This window comes from Aegilops tauschii, chromosome 1 (genome assembly GCF_002575655.3).
Source record: "Aegilops tauschii subsp. strangulata cultivar AL8/78 chromosome 1, Aet v6.0, whole genome shotgun sequence".
Taxonomy (NCBI): domain Eukaryota; kingdom Viridiplantae; phylum Streptophyta; class Magnoliopsida; order Poales; family Poaceae; genus Aegilops; species Aegilops tauschii.
Window position 1 is genome coordinate 245064828 of NC_053035.3, and position 10424 is coordinate 245075251.

Genomic DNA, 10424 nt, shown 5'->3' on the forward strand with positions numbered 1-10424 from the left:
TTCTGATAAGTATATGTGAATGACATATTGTTGATCCGAAATGATGTAAAATTTCTGGAAAGCATAAAGGGTTGTTTGAAAGGAGTTTTTCAAAGGAAGACCTGGATAAAGCTGCTTACATATTGGGCATCAAGATCTATAGAGATAGATCAAGACGCCTGATGATACTTTCAAAGAACGCACACCTTGACATGATTTTGAAAGAGTTCAAAATAGATCAGCAAAGAAGGAGTTCTTGGCTGTGTTACAAGGTGTGAGTATTGAGTAAGACTCAACACCTGACCACAGTAGAAGAGAGAGAAAGGACGAAGGTCGTCCCCTATGCTTTAGACGTAGGCTCTACAGTATGCTATGTTGTGTACCGCACATGAAGTGTGCCTTGCCATGAGTTAGTCAAGGGGTACAATAGTGATCCGGAAATGGATCACATGACAGCGGTCGAACTTATCCTTAGTATCTAGTGGACTAAGGAATTTTCTCGATTATGGAGGTGAAAAGGAGTTCATCGTAAAGGGTTACGACGATGCGAACTTTGACACTAATCCGGACGACTCTGAGTACTAAACCGGATTCATATAGTAGAGCAGTTATTTGAAATGGCTCCAAGTAGCGCGTGGTAGCATCCACAAGATGACATAGATATTCGTAAAGCACACACGGATCTGAAAGGTTCAGACCCGTTGACTAATAACCTCTCTCACAAGCATAACATGATCAAACCAGAACTCATTAAGTGTTAATCACATAGTGATGTGAACTAGATTGTTGACTCTAGTAAACTCTTTGGATGTTGGTCACATGGTGATGTGGCCTGTGAGTGTTAATCACATGGTGATGTGAACTAGATTATTGACTCTAGTGCAAGTGGGAGACTGTTGGAAATATGCCCTAGAGGCAATAATAAATTGGTTATTATTATATTTCCTTGTTCATGATAATCGTTTATTATCCATGCTAGAATTGTATTGATAGGAAACTTAGATACATGTGTGGATACATAGACAACACCATGTCCCTAGTAAGCCTCTAGTTGACTAGCTCGTTGATCAATAGATGGTTACGGTTTCCTGACCATGGACATTGGATGTCGTTGATAACGGGATCACATCATTAGGAGAATGATGTGGACAAGACCCAATCCTAAGCCTAGCACAAGATCGTGTAGTTCGTTTGCTAAGAGCTTTTCTAATGTCAAGTATCATTTCCTTAGACCATGAGATTGTGCAACTCCCAGATACCGTAGGAATGCTTTGGGTGTACCAAACGTCACAACGTAACTGGGTGGCTATAAAGGTGCACTACAGGTATCTCCGAAAGTGTCTGTTGGGTTGGCACGAATCGAGACTGGGATTTGTCACTCCGTGTAAACGGAGAGGTATCTCTGGGCCCACTCGGTAGGACATCATCATAATGTGCACAATGTGACCAAGGAGTTGATCACGGGATGATGTGTTACGGAACGAGTAAAGAGACTTGCCGGTAACGAGATTGAACAAGGTATCGGGATACCGACGATCGAATCTCAGGCAAGTACTATACCGATAGACAAAGGGAATTGTATACAGGATTGATTGAATCCTCGACATCGTGGTTCATCCGATGAGATCATCGAGGAGCATGTGGGAGCCAACATGGGTATCCAGATCCCGTTGTTGGTTATTGACCGGAGAGTCGTCTCGGTCATGTCTGCGTGTCTCCCGAACCCATAGGGTCTACACACTTAAGGTTCGGTGATGCTAGGGTTGTAGAGATATTAGTATGCGGTCACCCGAAAGTTGTTCGGAGTCCCGGATGAGATCCCGGACGTCACGAGGAGTTCCGGAATGGTCCGGAGGTAAAGATTTATATATGGGAAGTCTTATTTTGGTCGCCGGAAAGGTTTCGCGCATTATCGGTATTGTACCGGGAGTGCCGAAAGGGGTCCGGGGGTCCACCAGCCCCGGGGGGCCACATGGGCTGTAGGGGTGTGCGCCTTGGCCTATATGGGCCAAGGGCACCAGCCCCAAGAGGCCCATGCGCCAAGAGATAAGGTAAAGGGAGAGTCCTAAAGGGGGAAGGCACCTCCTAGGTGCCTTGGGGAAGATGGACTCCTCCCTGGCCGCACCCTTCCTTGGAGGAAGGGCCAAGGCTGCGCCCCCCCTCTCCCTTGGCCCTATATATAGTGGGGGGGAGGGAGGGCAGCAATACCCAAGCCCTGGCGCCTCCCTCTCCCTCCCGTGACACATCTCCCTCCTCCCGCAGCGCTTGGCGAAGCCTTGTTGGAATCCCGCTACTTCCACCACCACGCCGTCGTGCTGCTGGATCTCCATCAACCTCTCCTCCCCCTTGCTGGATCAAGAAGGAGGAGACGTCGCTGCTCCGTACGTGTGTTGAACGCGGAGGTGCCATCCGTTCGGCGCTAGGATCATCGGTGATTTGGATCACGACGAGTACGACTCCATCAACCCCGTTCTCTTGAACGCTTCCGCTCGCGATCTACAAGGGTATGTAGATGCACTCCTTACCTCTCGTTGCTAGTAAACTCCATAGATTGATCTTGGTGATGCGTAGAAAATTTTGCATTTTTGCTACGTTCCCCAACACTAGGTGCCATGTAGAATGTAATGCAGTTGAAATGCTTATTTGAAAATGATGATTTTGTTGAAAAGTAGCCATTAGGTACAGAGTAACCATGATATGTAGTTGCCATGCTTAATGAACTACAGTTTACCATGCTTAATGAACTGCAGTTTGCCACGTTTACTCAACTGCAGTTACCATGTTTGCTCAACTGCAGTTGCCATGTTTGATGAACTGTAGTTGCCATGTTTCATGAACTGCAGTAGCCATGTTTAATGAACTGTAATTCCACTGGCCATGATGGTATGGGATGCAAATGCCAAAATGAAGTTGTTATGTAGTTGCCATGTTTAAATGAACTGCAGTTGTCATGTTTAATGAACTGCAGTTGCCATGTTTACTCAACTGCAGTTGCCATGTTTAATGAACTGTAGTTGCCATGTTTGAACGAATTGTAATTCCATTGGCCACAACAACAAAAGGTGCTACAAAAAACTTCACACAAGAGTTTAACAAAACCACACAAAACTTGCAGATTCCAGGAAGAAATAAAGCGTGCCAGCATGTACACGACTTTCCAGGTGGACGAACATACGTTCAAGGTGTGTTCTATCCTGGGCATGTCGGATTCAGAACCTGAAGACCCGAATAAGGGAAGGAACTACTTTGTGAAGGCATCGATAAGCGAAGGCGAATACTACTGCCAATGCTGCAAATTCGAACGGGACGGGATTGTGTGCTGTCACATTCTAAAAGTAATGGACATGAACGCGGTGACACGAATGCCCCGCCATTTCATAAGGCGGCGATGGAATTGGGACGCTGACGACGCATTGGCGCCGGAAACATCAAACGCAGTTTTGGCCGTGCATGACGAGAGACCAGAGTCAACCATGGAAGTTGTTAGGCATGTTGTGTTGACAAAGAACTATGTTGAACTAATTTATGAAGCGTGCAAGAGTGATGAGACAACAAGTGTCACAGAAAAACACAGGAAGGCCCTCAAAAGAGATCTTGATGAGATCAAGAAGAGGAAAGCTGAGGAAGCCTTACACAGGTTCCCCCGCACATCAAGTGTGCCTTCGTCCACGGGGCCATCATCTGAAAACTCGAAGGTAGGATCTGGAACAACAAGCACACAAACACAGGTTAGGAACCCGCCCCGTTCCATCACAAAAGGGTGTCCAAAAGAGATAAGATACAAATCGGTATTGGAGATTCAAGCAAAACACAAGAAACCAAAGAAAGGGACGGGCAATCCGTAAACAACATTGGAGCACTGTGACTTGGTCCATGGTGACATTTTTTTGTAATCTAGATGTTCTAAATTTTGTAAAAATTGGAGAATGACTCTTTAGGGGCATCAGAATTTAAAGTAAAAATGCCATGAAGGAATAGCTGCAGTTGCCACGTGTATGGCACTGAATTTGCCATGTTACTTGAACTGAATCTGCCATGCAATTTCTACTAAATCTGCCATACCATTTCTACTGAATCTACCATGCCATTTCTACTGAATTTGCCATGTTATTTTTACTGAATCTGCCATGTTAGTTGTACTGAACATGCCATGTTAGTTGTACTGAATCTTCATCGCGTAGATTTCCATGTTCAGTCAGCGCATTTTAGTCACACATATTGTATTATGGTGCAAACTATGGGAAACAAGCTGAAACGGTCTCGTGCAGCAACCGCACAGGTTACGGCTGCGTGATCAAACTACCATGCTAGCCGGTACAGTTAGCAGTGCAAAAACCCCAAAAAGCCAAACAAGAAAGAACGATAACTTTCACTAACCATGACTGATCAACTACATTTGCCATGTTTTCAGACATCAAGGACGCATTCAAAACACCATACTGGTACTACCAACCCACAAGCGCATAATAATACTGAAAACACATAAACGTATCTGCTGTCACACCTAAGTAGGTTCACATCCACACATATATTACAAACTATTCAAATGTCACTCACACACCACCACTGTATATTAGGCTACGGGGAGATGCAGTCATAGCATATTACACAGACATAGTTTTGAAAAAACAAGGTAATACCTTACATTCCTCGGCAACAGAATGTAAGGTAGGCGTTCGGTATGGAGCACCATGTGATCACTTGTACTTATTGGCGGCTTTCTTCACAACTTCCTCTATGAACTCACGTGCGTTGGACCGCGTGTTGAAATCTTCATTCATCAACGAGTTCCATGTGTAAATTTTGCGGAGCTCGACGACCGTTGCAGCTGTGACGACAGGAACCCGTCGGCCTTCCCACTTTGCAAGGTATTCCAACGTGTGGAAGCCGTAGTCGTGCCTTAATAAGAAAAGAGTCAGGTTAACTCACAAGAACGGAGAGAAAAATTTTAAACTTCAATTCATAGGTGACAAAAAAGGGTAAGCATTGGTTTAGAGGACACATGAAGAAAAGATGAGAAAATACCGGTTTCCTGGCTTCGTAGTCGCCACGTACTCAATTGGAAAATGTCTGATCTGGACCTTTGAGTTTTCATAGTGACGGTTCCATGTCTCTTTGAGGTTGTTAATGAAATTATTCAGCATGTGTAGTAAGGTCTGCATCAGCTTTTGAACGCATTGAATCAAGCACCTCAAAACGTTGGTTCTTTAGGTCAAGGCAAATCGCGTAGTGGTGACCACACTTGTCATGTGGGTCATGTGGTGCAAGCTCCTGGAACATGGGGAACAAGACCTGCAAGCAAAAAATGAAGGAAAAGAAGAAGCAGAGCTCACATTAAGAACAGAAATGATGTAGTTGGGAAAATGACGTGTAAAGATATCACCGGTTACACTAACAGGCACATGAGTGACATAAAAGCAGCAAGGGGTCCAAGAAAAGTAAACCCACATAGAATGTTTAGTTACAGTGGGTAATTAAAAGAAGTTGCCATCCATGTATGAACAAAGTTGCCATGTATTTTAGTTTGAAGTTGCCACATAGGTTGTATTAAGAAAGCAAATCAAAAAGTCATTTTACATGGCAGCTGTTGCCACATGAAACAACTGTCACAAAACAGGGTCTAGCCCACATGGGAAGCATAGCTACTGGCAAAAAAATATCATGGGAGGAAAAAAATGTGCAAAAAAGGAAGGAGTACTCACACATTTCTTCATTGTGAGCTTGAAATCACCATGCGCGACAAAATGCTTCCTCAGGATTTTGTGGTGGAAGTCACCATCCCATATTTTGCAGGTCACGCTGTACTGAATGATTGTTTTGTCGGGAGACATATCCATATGCCTGTTGATGAAGTCAATCCCACATGCAACTACATTCTTCGACATTTTACCGAGTGGCCTCACAGACTCGGCAAGATCACCCAGGTCAACGTACGTCGCATCACATTGTATGATCTTGGTTATGTCCAAACATGAGCTGTATGAAAATGATATAACATGAAAGAATCATGTCTACTAAGTAAAAAAAGAAATAAAACGTAAACGGAGCATATCTAGAAATAGCAAAAGGATGAATAGTAAAAAGAGCAAAGCAAATGAGAGGTTTATGTGGGTGTGGTCATTACGCTTTCAGCTCCTTCATGTGCTTGCTGTTGGACCTCGCATTTCCAAAGCGCTTGACAATTTCGTACAGCTGGTTCTGATCCTTTGTGGCCTTGACTTCCGGCTCATAATCATCCGCGGGTGGTGCGTGAACTACCCTGTGCTGCCTCACAGAACCAGGGGTGGCACTTCTAATGGTATCCTCAGATACCGACTCAGTAGGCACGTTGGAACTTGATTGCCCCTGACCTCGTGAGGACCTCCTCTGCAATGCTGCCTCCTCAATCCTGCGGTAAGCTTCATCAAGTGACGGTGTAATCTCCTCGGGGGTGGCTGCAAGGATCAAAAAAGTGGGTTAGGATACCTGGAAAACAAAACAAATTTAGTTTGAAAGAAAGGTTGCAAAATATGAAATGTAGGCACAGAAAGTAGGGAGTTGCCATGTGCAGGCAACTCTAGTTGCCATGTGCAGGCAACTCTAGTTGCCATGTGCAATGCATTGTAGTTGCCATGTAACAACAACTACAGTTGACATGTTGTATGAACTCCAGTTGCCATGTGCTTGCAGAATGGAAAATGCAGCATGGCAACAGAAAATGTAGGTGACAGCGTGCAAGCAAATCCAGTTGCCATGTCCATCAGATAACATTTGCCATCACAAGTGAGAACCCAAAAAAAATGCTTGGGACAAAAGTCAAACTAAAAAGATGTATACATGAAAATGATAAACGCATAAGAAATGTACCTTGCACAACCGGCTCTGCGAACTTGACAGCCTTCTTGCCCTCGACCATTGGCTGCGCCATCATTGAGGCCATGCCTGCCGGGAAAGCAAAGGCAACTGGCGTAGGATCTTGCACCACTAGTTGATCTTGACTGATGCCAAGGCTAAAGCTCGGTGGGGTGAGGGCCATTGGGTGCCTCTCCTGCCTACTGGCCGGACCGCGAACAACTTGCTAGGCAGAATCCAAGGGTGAAAGATCAACAAACATTTCTGCATCGGCCGCTGCAGAATCATCGGGCTTATTCGTAGGGCGGGGCGTGCTGTCAGCGGTATCAATCGCAGCTTTCTTGACAATCTTCTTGTTTGGGCTGTAGGGGCACCGATGTTGACTGGGAGCTTAGAAGTGCATAGATTTAAGCTGGGGTTATCCACGGCGGGTAAAGACACAGTCTGCTTTGCACGTTCACCTCCGTCAGTCGTGCCCGGCTTGCCACCTGGGTCGATTGTACTCCGGTCTTCCGTTCTCTCCATAACATTGTTTCTGGCAGGTGGTGGGAACAGTGTGGATGCAGGCACATAACCAGAGTTATCTCTGCTGCTCCTAGCTACAGCCGGCGCGTTGGGTATGTCTACAGATTGCTTGCGGGGGCTATGACGCCTAGGTGGAAGACCAGCTCGCGTAACGGTCACCTTAGCAACCTCTGGAGCACCAGAAGCTGGAGCTGTTGTGCCAAGAGTCTCACCTGTGGATGGCATATCATTATGAACTGTCGCCTCAGCCCCTTCTTTCGTGGACGTAGAAGTTCCACCACCCACGCGCTGGGAATCCGTGTCAGATGAGCGGGAATCTTCCTTGCTTAGGTTGATCTCGGGGGCGTCCACTTCAACACTTGCTGATCGGGTGGCATGGCTCACAGCAGCATCCTTCATTGCCAGCTGAGTGGGCAATATTTCAGCCGTCCTGGCAGATACCGACTCGTCACTCCCAGATGTACGGATGCCTGTTGTCGTAGCCTGCACATCTGCAACCGGCGGAGATGCTCGGCCGCTTGCATCAGAGCTAGTGGGAACAGTGCACGCTGCAGCAGCAGGTTTGTCCACTGGCACCTCATGAACGTCTGAGTTGCCACCTGTCGACAGCTTTGAGTGTATGCGTTCGAGTGGGTCTCTCGGGTTCTGCTTGGTCACGCGTGTGGTAGTCTTCTTCACCCTAAAAAAACACACATGAACATTGTTAGATGAACAGCTGATAATTGCAAATGTAGGTGGAATAAGAGTTGCCATGTGGCCTAGTTAGCTGTTGCCATGCAGAACAAGCAGGAGTTGCCATGGTACACATCTTAAAAATGTAAGAAATGTGTGATGTGCCAGGACTGCCATTTCAAAACTAGGTGTGGATGAGTGCACAAACAAAATGGAAAAGCTGGTAGTTGCCATGTAGGTGGAATAAGAGTTGCCATCTTGACTAGTTAGCATTTGCCATGCAAAACAAGCAGGAGTTGCCATGTAGTGAAAAGAAATAGAGCATGGGAGAAACAATAGTTGCAATGTGGGACTGATGGCAGTAGTGTTGGAGAACGTAGTAATTTCAAAAAAATTCCTACGCACACGCAAGATCATGGTGATGCATAGCAACGAGAGGGGAGAGTGTGTCCACGTACCCTCGTAGACCGAAAGCGAAAGCGTTAGCACAAGGCGGTTGATGTAGTCGTACGTCTTCACGATCCGACCTATCAAGTACTGAACGCACGACATCTCCGAGTTCAGCACACGTTCAGCTCGATGACGTCCCTCGAACTCCGATCCAGTCAAGCTTTGAGGGAGAGTTCCGTCAGCACGACGGCGTGGTGATGATGATGATGTTCTACCGACGCAGGGCTTCGCCTAAGCACCGCTACGATATTATCGAGGTGGACTATGGTGGAGGGGGGCACCGCACACGGCTAAGAGATCAAGAGATCAATTGTTGTGTCTCCAAGGGGTGCCCCCTCCCTGTATATAAAGGACTGGAGGAGGGGGAGGGCCGACCCTCTCTATGGCGCGCCCTAGGAGGAGTCCTACTCCCACCGGGAGTAGGATTCCCCCCTTCCAAGTATTAGGAGTAGGAGTCAAGGAAAGGGGAGAGAGAAGAGAAGGAAGGAGGGGGCGCAGCCCCTCCCCCTAGTCCAATTCGGACTAGGCCTTGGGGGGGCGCCCAGCCTCTCCTCTCTCTTTCCCCTAAAGCCCAATAAGGCCCATATACTCCCCAGCGAATTCCCGTAACTCTCCGGTACTCCGAAAAATACCCGAATCACTCGGAACCTTTCCGATGTCCGAATATAGTCGTCCAATATATCGATCTTTACGTCTCGACCATTTCGAGACTCCTCGTCATGTCCCCGATCTCATCCGGGACTCTGAACTACCTTCGGTACATCAAAACACATAAACTCATAATATAACCGTCATCGAACTTTAAGCGTGCGGACCCTACGGGTTCGAGAACAATGTAGACATGACCGAGACACGTCTCCGGTCAATAACCAATAGCGGAACCTGGATGCTCATATTGGCTCCCACATATTCTACGAAGATCTTTATCGGTCAAACCGCATAACAACATACGTTGTTCCCTTTGTCATCGGTATGTTACTTGCCCGAGATTCGATCGTCGGTATCTCAATACCTAGTTCAATCTCGTTACCGGCAAGTCTCTTTACTCGTTCCGTAATACATCATCCCGCAACTAACTCATTAGTTACAATGCTTGCAAGGCTTATAGTGATGTGCATTACTGAGTGGGCCCAGAGATACCTCTCCGACAATCGGAGTGACAAATCCTAATCTCGAAATACGCCAACCCAACAAGTACCTTCGGAGACACCTGTAGAGCACCTTTATAATCACCCAGTTACGTTGTGACGTTTGGTAGCACACAAAGTGTTCCTCCGGTAAACGGGAGTTGCATAATCTCATAGTCATATGAACATGTATAAGTCATGAAGAAAGCAATAGAAGAATACTAAACGATCAAGTGCTAAGCTAACGGAATGGGTCAAGTCAATCACATCATTCTCCTAATGATGTGATCCCGTTAATCAAATGACAACTCATGTCTATGGCTAGGAAACATAACCATCTTTGATCAACGAGCTAGTCAAGTAGAGGCATACTAGTGACACACTGTTTGTCTATGTATTCACACAAGTATTATGTTTCCGGTTAATACAATTCTAGCATGAATAATAAACATTTATCATGAAATAAGGAAATAAATAATAACTTTATTATTGCCTCTAGGGCATATTTCCTTCAGTCTCCCACTTGCACTAGAGTCAATAATCTAGATCACATCGCCATGTGATTTAACATCAATAGTTCACATCACCGTGTTATTAACACCCATAGTTCACATCGTCATGTGACCAACACCCAAAGGGTTTACTAGAGTCAATAATATAGTTCACACCGCTATGTGATTAACACCCAAAGAGTACTAAGGTGTGATCATGTTTTGCTTGTGAGAGAAGTTTAGTCAACGGGTCTGCCATATTCAGATCCGTATGTATTTTGCAAATTTCTATGTCTACAATGCTCTGCACGGAGCTAGTTTAGCTAATTGCTCCCACTTTCAATATGTA